Source organism: Gambusia affinis, linkage group LG18 (genome assembly GCF_019740435.1).
Source record: "Gambusia affinis linkage group LG18, SWU_Gaff_1.0, whole genome shotgun sequence".
Classification (NCBI taxonomy): Eukaryota; Metazoa; Chordata; class Actinopteri; order Cyprinodontiformes; family Poeciliidae; genus Gambusia; species Gambusia affinis.
The window spans coordinates 4,378,012-4,392,568 of record NC_057885.1 but is presented as its reverse complement, the minus strand read 5'-3'; the positions used below and the strand labels follow the sequence as shown (position 1 = coordinate 4,392,568).

The following is a 14,557-nucleotide window of genomic DNA, read 5'->3' as shown; positions in this document are numbered from 1 at the left end:
ACTTAAACCTCGTTATGGTCCGCCATGGTGATTGTTTTTCTTCCTGCTTGCACATTTCAGGACGCAGAATAGTGACGTTTGTTCAGGTGGGATGAAAGCGACCTGACCATATAGACTCAGGTCACATTTAAAAAGGTCAGATGCGTACCGGATTTAGTACCACAAGTTTGAGTGGCCTGGGTCGCATTCGAAATAAATCCGACCTGATTTGATCAGACTGTCCTGAAACGATCAGATGCAGCTGGCAGCAAGACTTCAGGTTGCAGAGTGAGCGTAGCCTTAATTGCTACTCGAGCTAGTCTGAAACTCCAGGCACCATCTCTGCCATGGCAAGGCTAGAGAGCTGTCAATGGAGGTAAAGCATAGATCTGCAACAGGCTGGGATGGACAGAGCAGTGGAGAAGCATTCTGAATCTCTTCGTCTCAATCCAGAGTGGATGTCCGAATTTGACAGCTTTCAGTCGAACAAGGCTTCTCTGACTGCTTTTTGTCAAATGTGAAGTTTCATGCAGCAGAGAACAAACTTTGTGCTCAGTGCTGTTTGGGGTTGGCCCCCACCTGTTCCAACATGACGGACCCCCAATGCACAAAGCAAACTCCAAAGCTGTGAAGCGTCCGCCGCCCCCCATTCAGCTCCACCAGACTGACGGTAGAAGAAATTAGCAAACGCCTGGTGGGATCACACATCTGCTGAGCTCATCATACAAACTACATCTAACAATGGTTATAAAAGGGGTGATGGGGAAACATCGACAGGGGAACTGTCGGACACGGTGGGAGCTTCTTAAAGAGACAGAGGATCATTTTAAGGCATCAAATTCAAATTTTTTTAAAGCTACTTTTTATATACATTTCATTTTCTTACCAACTGAAGGTAACATAGTTGATTATGTTATAAAATGTCTCTGTGCCTAGAAAACACTTAATACCCCGTGCCTTTAAAAGCAGAAAAAGATCAACCATATGAGAGTGGTCGCCATCGTTACCAACATTTGCATAATATAAAATAAAACAAAACGAAACTGCTACGTACGTATTTCCGGATTTCACTGCTTCGCTGTGATGCCTGAATAGAAAAACCTGAAATCGTAGTACGTCCTGGAGTCACTGACGTAGTTCTTTATGGTGTTTTGCTTTAAAATGAGTCCCAGAAGAAAAAAATGTCGCTTTCTTTATTGAAAGCCAAACGGAGCGCATTTTGCTCTTCGTGTAAGTCGTCAAAGCAGCCGAGGTGAAGAGCTCCAGGTTAGCCCTGCTTGTTAACCTGCGTGAATGGGAAATGAGCCGGAGGTGCACTTCACCACCGGGCCACATCCTGGTAGAACCCCTGGCTCTCATGAACGTCCATCTTAACAGGAGAATAATGTATATGGTCCCAGTCATTTGCTTTGATGGCAAGGCAAGTTTCAAAGGGAGGTCAGGCAAATGTAATAACTTCAGGTGTGAAGGTCTCGACTCTCCTGTCAAAGTCAAGCTGCTCAGCTGGATGATGAGCTAAAGAATATCGCTGACACTGCAGGGCTTTTAAACAAGATTTAGGGAGAAAACAATAAAGTCGATATAACAAATGACTGTTACTGTTTAAATTCAGAAAACAGATGTGTTTGATGAGTAAAATGGATTTTTTTTTTTTTAAGAAAATATATTTTGACATCCAGCATGTTAAACCTGAGCTGACGAGGAAGGAAAGGCTTTTTTGTTTCATGAAGTGAGAATAGTGAGGTAAAAACAAAGACAACTGAAGACAATCGGGTTAAAAATATAAAAGGCAGAAAACTACTATAAATCTCAACCTTTTTTCCACACGCTTCAAATACTGCCCTGTGTTTAATACAAGGCTGCATGAAGAGGACAGCACAGGACGAAGGGCGAATTTGAGTCGAGACGAGAATGATACTGAGAACAACAGTGACAGAGAGACAGGAAGTGTGAGTGTTTGGCTGCTCAGTTCTGACAATAGCTGTGTTTCCATTACAAATATGCACAAACTTTGTTCATAATCCGCTAATGTAAAACACAAACATGAAATTCAGACCAATCACACAACAGGCTGGCAAAGAGAAGGCGGCTCGTAACCTTTGTGACGACACAAGGTCGGATGACATGATTTTTTTTATCATTCAACTGCGAGAACTGATTCAATCCGTTTTAGCCCTTAAGTTTGTCGGCTGGCCATGGGAACGCCTTGTTACGACTTAAAATGAAGTTCTGCAAATGGGCTTTATGTAGTAATTCAACGAAGAGAAAATACAGAAGCAAAAGACAACCTTCCCTTTTTCAGTCTCTTTCTACAGTTATTCATTCCTGTCTTCTGATGGTGTAATTCAAGCCCACTGGGTACCAAGAAATAGAATAACCGATTCCAGAAAAAAAGCAATTCAAAGTGGTACTTTATATCGTCCAAGTGTAGCCGGCCTGCTTTGCACACACACACACACTCACACACAGTTGGTGTCCACACCAGTCAGTGAACACCAACGTTTCTTTCAATGTTTTCTGAAAGCCAGCAGACAATGTGGCCTGTTTTATATAAAGGGTGGAAATTGCAGCAGCATATAAAGCTTTATCCTCTCAGATGAAATGGAGCATTCCTTTGGATTCAATAAAAACATGGTTTCATGGGGGCCTGGCATTCTGATCTGGTAAACCTATTATCAGTGGGATATCTTTGGCATTTTCACAGAACACCGACTTTCTGCCCCCCCGCTGAACACTGACAAAAACTCTGGGCACTAGAAAGCTTACAGCATTTTATGGATATTAAAGCAAAGAAACATTTTACTACTGGTATGTCACGTGGCAATTTACCCTCATCACCCCGAGGAAAACCAGCGGTCATGTGGTTGTTTTTGGGATACTAAGTCCAGGTATTCTGAACCACCACAAAAGCTAATTAACTAAAATAGCTAAAATCTACAAGTATTTAAGATTCTCTCTTGAAGAAAAAAGTCTATTTTAATTGCTTGCACGCAAATGCATATGCATTAATGCAAATAATGGAATCCATTTTAGATGCATCACAGAAGCTATACAGCTTTCCTCATCTGTGCTCTTGGGGAAACAGACAAACAAAAAAGAGAAATGGCCCTCCCTGTTGGGTTCTCCACAAATACCAGCCAGTAGCATCTCAGATAGTAATACTGCATATTTTGGTACTAATGTGGTACCAAGTAAATACAAGGCCAGTATCACAGATGCCAATAGCAATAGCTAGAAATACTTTTTATCTAGGTTTGACATAACAAACGTCTGACCTTTGGGTCTTTTTGTAGATTTCTTTGATTTGATCGTTAATGATTTACAAATTTAACCTTTTAAAACCCTTTTTAATGCCACCTTTTTTAAGTGATATTTAAGACAGAAAAAAAACTAAATATGGAGGATGTGTGGGAACTTGCTATCATGGTTTTGCCTCCATGATAGAATCTAAAAAGCTAGCTGGCTAGCAAAGGTATGTTAGCAGCTAGTTCCTTGTAGCTTCAAGTCACAGAAAGCAATGAAGATGTTTGCATAGGACTCAAAAAAAAAAAGTCCTGGGAAAAAAACAACAACTAAGATCTACGATTAACATATTTAAGGCAATTTTAAGACGTATTAAGTAATTTTAAGGCTTTTAAAAATGCATGGCCACTTTTATAACAACTAGAACAAAATATTTATACTCTGACTATCAGACTCTAATCATTGCCCAAAGTAACTCAAAATGACCTTGTACTGTTGATGACCTTGCTGTAGCCGTAAACAAATCAAAATTCTTCAAACTGCCTTCTTCTCTTCAAACACATTATTCATCATGTTCTAAAACTTAGCTACTTCTACAACTCAATCTTGAGATTTTTCCGTTCAGCTTCCCATCATTGCACAATGCCTCAGTCGTCACACTCTTTTAAAAGGTACGCCGTGTTCTGCGCATCACTCTCTTCGATGTACAAGTACATCCAGCCGTCATAAGCTGTACTTACTCCGTATTATTGCCTGATAGAAAAATATACAACAAAACAAAAAAAAAACAAAAAACGTAAGGACCTTAAGAGTGCAGAGGTATTGATCAGAAACATGTCTTAAGCAGCCCAGCCAATTTCATTACACACCGACATTGGATGAAAGAAGAGTGATGTTTTTAGGGTAGTAAATTACAGTGTGGGTGTTCACGCAGTTAAAGAGAGCCTTTCTTCCTCTTCCAGTCAGCTAGAACAGGTCTTAGAGGCAGAATTCACACACACTTGCCAAATAGTAGGTTTAAAAAGGAGAAGCTGTGAAAGTAATGACATGATTGGTTGTTCAAAAACAGTCTCTGTTCACAACATCTAACGCTGCTGTCTATTTGGAGAAGCTTTTGAGCTATCAGCAAAGACTAGAGAGCAGCTTTGAATGCAGCTGCCGCATTCTAATTTAGGTTTGTGTGTTTACCATTCTTCTTCTTTTTTTTAAGACTTCATCCAGGCTGAGTGACAAAAATTACAAAAGGACTGTTTATTTGAAGTCAAACCAGGGGCGGAACTAGATGGGGGGGCAGCTCCCCCAAAAGCAGAAGAAGCTTCTTCTGCATCGTCTTTAAAGACACACCTATAATAACCAATCACTTGCTTGACCAGAAGGCTCTGATTGCCTTCATATTAAACATTAAATAAGGGCTATTATGCACTTCCAAGCACATGGTGCCATTTTCTAACACAAATGGGTAACTGTTACCTTTAGTAGCAAGAAAACCAAAAAATTTAAATGTTCATCTGACGCCTTGAAATTAGTCTCTTGTCTCTTTAAGAAGCGCCGACTCTTTCTGACACCCTGCCTTCAGCACGTCATCACAACAATGTTTCTCTGTTGTGGTGAGGGCTGGCCAATAAAGTGGACTTTTAATGAATTTTGAAGATGCCATTTTTAATTTTTTTTTACCAGTGCACTTCTTGGGATTCAGCACGCCCATGACAGCCATCTTGATTGACAAGCAGGTTTTACAGCTTCTGCTTATTAGGAATTTGAATTCAGGTAAAACCTATAACTGGGTATTAGATTAGGGTAAGATTCTTATTGTATTGACTGAAATGTTTTAGAAAAAAGTGATAATATTCCCAGAATAATGTTGTAATATTAGGAGAAAAAAGTAGTAATTTTAAGACAACTCCAACTTGAAAGATATCAAAGATTTAAATAAAAGGTACTTATTGAATTGTACAAAAAAGAAAGAAAAGGAAAAAAAAAGCGAGAAAAATTATTTTTTTTAAATGGGATTTAGTATTGAAAAAATCTGACTGGTTTTAAGCCAAATCTCCATAATTATGAGATTCAGTGATTTCTAAAAAGTGCTGGAAAGACTCAAAGCAGCACTCCAGCTACGTTTCTAATCAGGTTGTAACTTTATAACATGACATAAGGCTTAAAAAAGTCAATTTAGCATAAAACCCCCTCTTTAATTTGGGTTATATATGATTGTAAATAAGCTATTACAGGCCTTCTGTCTGAGTTCCACCAGCTCGCCGCAGGTTTAGTCAGTTTCTCTCCAGGTGATGTTAAAACAAACAAAAGTTAAAGTCAAATTAAGTTTGCAATGAATGAAAAATCTGTTGAAGGTGAAAGATGGTGGCGGTTTACCGCGCCCGTTAGTCGCTCCCCGACAATGACACACTCGCTTGTGATTTTTAAGAACCTTTTTCCCTTGTTAGTCTTGCCTACAGTAAACAAAAGAAGAATTTATGAATAGTTTAAGAATGAGAAATTGTTTAGGGCTTTCCTTTTCAGCTGGAGTTTAATCAACAGCTCTGAAATCCACATCACAGCAGAACCAGGCTCAAGAGGAAACAGACTTTTTCAAAACATAACTCAAGTAAACATAACGGGTCCTGTGCCATCAAACTACTTCAAATGATTTTCTATTTTTTTATAAAGTTACTCAAGCAAATGAGTAAATGTGAATTCCACAACATGGAGAGAGTGCAAAAGTATTTCTATGAAAAATAGATCTGTAGTCAGAAAGAAGGCAGATTTTAATAATAAAACCCTGCTAACCTGCTGAGGTCTCTTGCTATCCTCCCTCCCCCACATTTTCTAGACCCACCTCTAGCTGCATTTCCACTGCAAATGTGTGCAAAACGTTGCCGATATAATGGCAACGTAAAAAAAAACAAAAAAAAACAACTGTTTTGCAATAGCGGTGTTTCCATTAAGTAAGAAACAATCAAAATCACGTCAATAAAAACATGCTGAGCAAGAATCCTCCGACTACTGCGTATCGTTGCTTCATGGTTTGCACCGGTGAAAACATCCTGTTGTTGGTCAGGTGATTTGCATGATGCTCATAAAAGTGTTTTCATTGAAGTTTTGCAAATTAAACCAATCATGGTCAAGTACGGCCAAAAAACCCCCAACTCATACTAGCGCCAAAACCTTATCTCAAAATGAGTGTTTAAACTAAAAATATGTTTAAGGTGATCATGTGATCAATTAAATCTGGTTTATGCAGTTTATCAGTTCAGGATGAGTTCCGAATCAAAACTCAAAATTATATTTATGACGAAATAAATAGCAGGTTTTTGTTGCGTATCAAACACCTGCAGTCATTCGATATCAGATTGTATTTTTTGGGTCAGTGATACGGATGTTGAATTTTATCGTGATATTTTGAGGTGCTATTGTGATAACAATAAAGATTATGACGGAAAAATTAGCACTTCCTTTTCAGGTAACTTCATAGCTGCATAGCTCAGCATTCATAGCACCACAAACACAAATACTGTTCTTGAAAAATATTCAACAGTTGGCTTCTTTTGGATGCTACTTACTTATGAATGTAATTTTATCAATGAACTGCACACAGTAACGGTATTTAACCATATTTTCCCGTGTCGCAAACAGTGGAGAAAATAGCAACAAAAAAAAAAAGATTTACCATCAATAACTGAAATTTATCAAGACGACAATAAATCAATTTATCACGATAAGCGATACGATAAATGGACACCCTAACCTAATTAATCCACTGTTCCATGTGAAATTCCAATCGGCTGCTTTCAAATCCCTACCTCACTTCTTGAAGGCAGCTGTGTTGCCTTTCCAGTTCACCTGAGTTGAAACAACAGAAATAGGAGGCTGAAAGCACTCAGGAATCCCAATCCTGATCAATGGAACGCCGCCTTGATCAGGACCAACATCCGGCGCTGGATAAAAAGATTGGAACGATTCAACTTCGTCCATCTAAATTAGCATCAGTGTGTGACTAGATGGGTTTTTTTATTTTATTTTATCCCCCCTCCGTGATTGGTGGGGTGTAGGAGGCGACGAGAGGTACAGTGAAGACCAGGGCGCAGGAAAAGGGGGCCTGACAGATTATCGATGATAGCAGCACATTATTATCGACTCCAAGAACTCACTGGGGGGAATGAGTCTTATCTTTGAAAAGCTAAGAACAGAGAGAAGGGAGACAGAGAGAGAGAGAGGGAGAAGATAATGAGAAAGGCAGAGTGAGAGAGAGAGTTGAAGTTTATACCGAGGGAGAGGGGCTGAGGGAGATACGAGATGTAAGAAGTCTTGGCAGACGGCTTATCATATACGAGGAAGAGGAAGGAGGTTGAGAGCGGAGATTTAAAAGGTGAGGCGCCGACTTGAAAGACACAGATTTTAATTTGAAAAGTCTGGCAGGAATACTCAGTCAAAGCCTTATTTTACACTTTCAGTAGTGTGACTCGTGTGATGTTTCAAAACTCCATGTCGATGCTTTTTTTTTTTTTTCTTGAAAGGGAGTTGAACAATTGTGCAATGCGCCAAGAAAGTTGATATTTCTCAACACCAAGTATACAGGGATGAAAAACTTTCCAGAACTCTGCCATAAAATACCACTTATGAACTTTATGTCATGTCTCAGGCAATAAAAACAAGCAGTGTGAATAAACGGGCATGTTCTTACTGCTCACATTTCCCAGAAATCCTTCTTACACATACATAAAAACACTGCAAAAAAAACAAACGGCCTGGTGCTGACAATTCTAGGTAAGCTGCACAGACAAACTGCAAAAACACAAAATCCTTCCAACTATTTTTTTTTTGTCTGGTTTCGGTTTCTAGTGCAAGTTCACTTGAAAAGAGACAAAACTGACTTACAAATAACTTTCCAGCAAGAAACAGGAGTTTGTTTAAAGAGGATAATTGCTTAATATCGATTAAAAAAAACATCCACTGGCAGATTATTTCCCTTATGACAAGACATTTTTCCTCACGTTATAAGTGAAATAACCTTCCACTGGAACTAGTGTCATTTCATCAAGATTAAGAAATGATTGAACAAAAACAAATTTTGTCTTAATTCAAGTTTACTAAGACATTTGCGCTACAAATTAGACCAAAAATGCCAGGTCAGATGTGTTTTTGCAGTGCAGATCAGAAGCCAAAGGCATTTAATCATGTTTGGATAGTCTTACATTTGGATTACAACTTGTTAGACCGTTTTTGGGTTTTTTTTTAGCTTAAACTTGGATAAACTCAATATGATGACTTATAATAAATTAACAGATTTTTTTTCTTTGAAGTTGGATCACTTGGCTTCTTTTTTCAGCGTGATCCTGGCTTATGTCTAAAACCAACATGGCGGAAAAAGAATGCTGGACATTAATTTCTTCATTATATAGTAATCTTTTGAAAATAACTATGATTTTTAGTTGATTAAATGTGTGGAGCACTTTTTCTGTGGCAGGCTTTTCTTAATATTTAGGATTATCTTCTGGGTTTTGGGAGTTTTGGGGTACCAGCAGTACTCATAGTACTGGGTACTGCTAGTACCCTATTGCTCTGTTACCCCTGGGTAAAGCTATGGGAGTTATCATCGATACACCCCTTCCTTCTCTGTAGAGCTTACAGTGCCGACTACATTTAAGAAAACATAACTGAATACCATGTCTTGTAACAACGAGGTTACCACAGAGATAAGCTTTGTGCAGATTCCACATTTCCAATTTGGTAAATATAATGTGTTACATTATCTTTTTGCATAGTGCTACGCCACAAAAGTTGGAATGAGAAAGTGCTTCTTAGAGTTTGGTCTTATGTAATGGTGCTTCACACTCTAAATGTACTTTGACTGGCTGAGTCCTTGGGGAGAAATGAAAACACGAGATGAAATAAGGCAGTTTGAACATCAGTCTCGATGGACGCCGTGTTGAACTTGGAAAGGAAAATAAACTCATAAATAAAGCAGCAAAGCAGCTGGGACCAAAGGAAGATTAGCAAACCAAAATAAACACAATAAAAAGGAAAACGAAAACAATAAAACACATACTGTACAATGAAGTTTTGGGGGTGGAGCAATAAATCCTTTACTCTCTGTCTCTTGTTACTTTTGGGCTGCTTTTCTGGCCTCCAGACGGCCGTCAATCCCTTAGTAAATCGCCTGTGTCAACCCGGCATTACAAGCTTCCACACACTCCCACAGTCCCCCTTGAAACTGTCATGCCAATAAAGGCCCATTCACTTGTAATGAATTGAAAGAGAAGTAAAAGACTAAAGGGGCTGATTTAGTGACAATTGTTGATGATCCTCGATTGAGTTAGGATTGAGCTAGCTGGCTTTGCCGCTGCTACGGCACCGCTACCGTTGTGATTTTATTAGAAGGCCGCTGCCAATTCCCCATTCGCTCTCATCTGTCTTTGAAACTGGAGCGGTGCGCAGCAGCTTTTGGATGCATGGAATTTATTGAGGCAGAGAATCTTTAAAGGTTTTGCCTCGTCTCTCTCTTAAGGTCTGGTCCTCATGTAGCTGGATGTCTGGGGAAATGGAGACATTTTGTCTGTGCTTTGGCCGTTTATCCACTCAAAACCACAACTTCATACCACTAAAAATGAATACTCATGGAAAATCAAACCAAATAAATAAATAAATAAATAAATATATATATATATATATATATATATATATATATATATATATATATATATATATATGTATGTTTAGGGTCCTGTGTAACAAATAATGCAGCATTTTCATTCACACAAATGGTGTCGGGTTTAATTTCTAACAGAAAGCCGTGGTTGTCTGGAAACAATCTGATTGGCTGACAAAGGTTCTAGCTCTGCGCTACACTGCCCCCTGTGGGTTTGGCATGCTTAACACAACACTCAGGATGGATTTGTGTGGATTCATGTGGATGAAAACTTTTCTGTACCAGTCCCCATGTAAATGAGGCAGATATATGTTTTTATAAAGACCTGGCTACATAAAGCCACAGCTCCATTGGGCAGCAAAACTGCAGCATTTGGTTGGCACTGTGTCAAACAAACCTAACCTGAAGAAGAACCTGTTCCCCTCCTGGCCTGTGGTGGTGCTGCACCAAGAACCATTGAAGAAAATGACACAAAAACCTCTGAAGAAAACAATGAGCACAACTTCCTTCTTCATGAAATGTAAACATAGCCATCGTTTTTTTGTTGTTTTTTTGATTGGTTAAGAGTAACTGAAATATTTTTGCCTGATCATATTTGTATGAAGGCCTCTCCCTCCTTCATTTCACAACTGACCGCGAGTCATTCCTCCCACTCGACAAGCTCTTCTGTTTTGGTTGCATTTACCCAAAATGCACAGCGCTGTAGTCTTCTTAGGTCTCTGGTCCTCTTGCCACTCACATATGCAGTCAAATCGCACCGATGCCTAGGTTTGTAGGGAGACTTTGCATTTTTTGTCCGTGTCAAAGTTCACACTCACACCTCCCCAAACGAACCAGGCTTTCTAGGAAAATAATCTGGAGTTGGATTAAGGCGAATTAAACAGGGTTGGGGTCAGTGCACCTTAAATGTACCATAAACTAACTTGTTATGTTGGGTTTTAAGTCAAGAGAAAAAAAAAAAAAAGAGAATGAAATTACATTACGATAATCTCAAATTGGGGGATATTATACATTGATAGCTGCTTTTCCATTACAAATGAGCGCAAAACTTTGTTGATACTCTGCTAATGTTGAGAAAAAACTAATTTGCAATTGTGGTGTTTACATTTAATCAAAAATACAGATAAAGTGACTTAAATACATTTTTTCAGGCTATAACTCCTAAAGAATCACGCCGCGCAGTCATCCGCCTACCACTTCCTGTCTTCTTCATCTTTTCCACCAATAGTAACATCGGGTTGTTGATAACATGACTTGTGCAATGTGAAAAAAAAAAAAAAGTTCTACAGAAATACACCACTTCCAATACGGATGGATATTCACTTCATCTGAGCGCAAAAACACAAAAAAACCGCGAGGTTGTTTGGAAACTGCTGCATTTATTTTCATAATTCCAGTTGGCGCAACGTTAAAGTGAATGGAAACACGGCCAGTTTGACACACATTGAAAGTATTGCGTTTGGCTTTGTGTTCCTTCGATTGAAACAAAAATAACACTGATCAAGGTTAATACATTTTCTGTTTGAATTTAATATGAATATGTTGGTTCTGAGTGGAACCTCCTCCTGATAGGGGGCCAGTAAAGGGGTTACGGCGGTTAAAATCTGTAGGGTGGGATTGTGGGGGAATTGCTGATGCTCTAATCTCCAGGTAAGCCCTTGTAACACTTGCATCCTTGCTCTTCAGCCTCAGCCTTGCGCTTACAAAACTATTAACGTTGAGCAAGGGACTCTTGCAAAACACTAACCACCTGCCTCTCCCCAGAGCCGATTACAGCTGTGAGGTCAAGAGAAGCTAATGTGACTTTGTCTGGAGCTGCACCGCCGTGGCTCCGGTGTGCTCGGCAGCATGGCCCTGGATTACATGGACGGAGGGGATTCTTAAATGTGAAAAAGTGCAGAGAGCGGGAATTAAACGCCAAGCAGGGAGAAAATATTTGTCTTCGTTTGCGAAAGCTTATAACAAAGTGGCACTGCGATTGCTGCTTATTTCGTTCCTTGTGTTGTATCAACAGAGGAGTATTGATTTTCCTTTTTTTTTTTTTTCTGTACAGCTTGGATGGGTTTTATAGAGCACAACCGTCATTATTTTCTAGCTTGCAGGTGAATTCCGTGATTTACAGCAGCCAATTTCTGTGCAACAATTGATGATTCTTCTAAATGTAAATAAAAACAAAAAAAAATAAGTAAATACAAAACAAAAAATGTATTCCAACATTGGATATAATAAGAATGTGCAGTGCAACACCAGGCTCGGTTTATAACCAACGATACGCAACAGTGAGCTGTGTCCTGAATTCATACTGCTGCATGACTAACAGCAGCTGAAACACAGCTTGAAACACTATTATTATGAAACACTATTATCACTAGCAGATAAAATTGCGTAAATTTAAATTCCAAAAGTAAATTTACTAAATAAAAACAGGCCAATTACAAAACAAAATAAAAAGTTGGTAGAGATGTTTTGCGATAGGATGATTTTGGTTTTTCAGCCGTATTAAAACAGATGGATCTTGCAAAACTGCAACAGAAGAACCGTTTTCATATCAGACGAGCCACACAAAAAACAGCCGGACGTTACTACTGGTGAAAACGCCAAAGAAGACGACAGGAAGTAGTAGGAAGGTGATGGTTTGTTTACTCTTTTTTTTTTTTTTTCACAGAATCACAGAATCTCACAGAATCACAGTTCATAAAAAATGTGTCATTCCATCGTGTTGAATCCATAACACTTCACCAAAATACTGCACAGGTAGTCTGCTCCCAACATCTGAATAAGTTGCCTTATTCGCATGAAGATTATTCTCATGTAATTTTAATTTTAATTCTTACTTAATGTTAACAGTGCAATTGCGAAATGATGTTAGCGGAACATAGACAGAGATTTACGCAGCTTTGCAATGGAAATGCAGCTACTGACATTAGGCACGGGGAAATTCAAGGTATGCAGAGGTTTTAGAAACTATGGTTTCAAAACCACAAATCTCACTTCATAGCATTGCTAGATTTTAAAGTCCTCTGAATGCAACCAGAAAAAAAGGCCCAATTTTTTAGTGGATAAGGAATATCATTTTCCATGTAGCTTGAGCGCCGTTTCATTTCCTGCCAACTCAACTCAAATAATGCAATACCGTGTTTTCACAAGAGCAAGATGCAAAATTCACATGACATGGAAGAAGAAGAAAGAAAAAACACTAGTCAAAGTCTGAGTTTTCTACAAGGTGATGACAGCAAATAAGAGAGCATGTATCTTCACAACGTGTAGATATGAGTGTATGTTGACCTACATTATCTTGCAGTGTGTTAGAGGGAATGTCTGCTTTGGTTCAACTATGTCTCAGCGCACACTGTCATAATCCACATGAGATTTCCCCCATCTGAAAGCGGATGCGGCTATTTTAGAGTGGTATGTCGCAGCAGGAGTTGTTCTTCTGTAGAGATCTAGCGGACTGGCAATGAGGCTCATTGTCTTGCGTGGAGATCATAGTGGCTGCAGCACATCAGAAACAGACGCAGGCTTGTCTGCGGAGAGCTGAAAATCTGTTGTGAGGCACCTCCAGCCAAGAAGTTAAGTAGTGGCCACATATAGTTTAACCGTACCAACTGTCGTGTCGGCGCTAACAAGCGGAGGGAACTCATAAGCACAAGTGGGAAAAATTATTTTTCATTGCACTGCTCGTCATAGGAAGTGAACAGGGAACTTTGTATTGGGGGACTTTTGTTTTAAAAAATGTGGGGGACTTTTAGTGCTTGAGGAAACGTAAAGCGACTAATTGATTTTCCTGTGCAACAAAAAGCACCTAATAATTATCTAAAGCATGTGTAGAAATGCAACTGCATCAAACTCTGCTATTATAACAGAGTCCACAGTCATGAAAATAATAGATTTCAAAATGTAGAAGCACTGCACAGTGTTTCTGTTGGTTCATTTTGTTAAAAAAACAAACAAAAAACAAACAAACATGGAGCTTGGAAATTCTGTGCTAAACTATAAACAACTGTAGAATTGTAGAAAAAAGTTTTAATTTTAAAAGTAAGGGTATGACCACGATAAAAATAGCCTGGCCATTGCCTTCCTATGTAATTCCCCTTGATTCTCATCTGGGACTTCTCCCATTGAGCTGGATTCTTCTAGCACAATATTTTTTTTTTCTGGTAAGCTTCATAACGCAAGTCATGGCCAAATGTTAAGGATTAGGTCAAATTTTAAACGCCTCCAGCAAGCAATCGTTTCTCAATGGGTCCACATGTTGTGTAGGAAGTGAAGCTTAGGACAAGGGTCTGGATTTTAACTGGTTAATTTAGAAAGAAACAAACAAACAAAAACAAAAATCTAATTCATATTAAATATTCTCTCAACAAGGCTTCACAGCTGATTACATCACAGAAAGCTAGAAGTCATACTAAGGGGGAAACCCCAACCTGCCCCAACTGGAGTTGCAAACTGCCAGTCAGCTGGCTGAAGTGAATCATTTCTTGACTTTCAATCCACAGAAAGCGAGAGAAAGTCATAAAATTATTAACACAGAAGCGACAACAAGCTATGAGAAGTAGCATGTATGTCAGCATGACAACAGCTTCAAGCCCAATGCTACAAGCATGAAGCAACAACAAATATGATTTGATTTTGCACACTGTGCAAGTGTACATAGAAAAATATTTAGAAATATCCTACGTTTCGCGCCTTTGG

General features: G+C 38.9%; 1 protein-coding gene across 3 annotated transcripts in view; it reads right to left on the bottom strand.

Moving 5' to 3' along the window:
- Positions 1 to 14,557, bottom strand: part of nrxn2b (neurexin 2b) — a 746,427-nt gene that overhangs the window by 632,921 nt on the left and 98,949 nt on the right. The gene's annotated exons all lie outside the window — the stretch shown is intronic.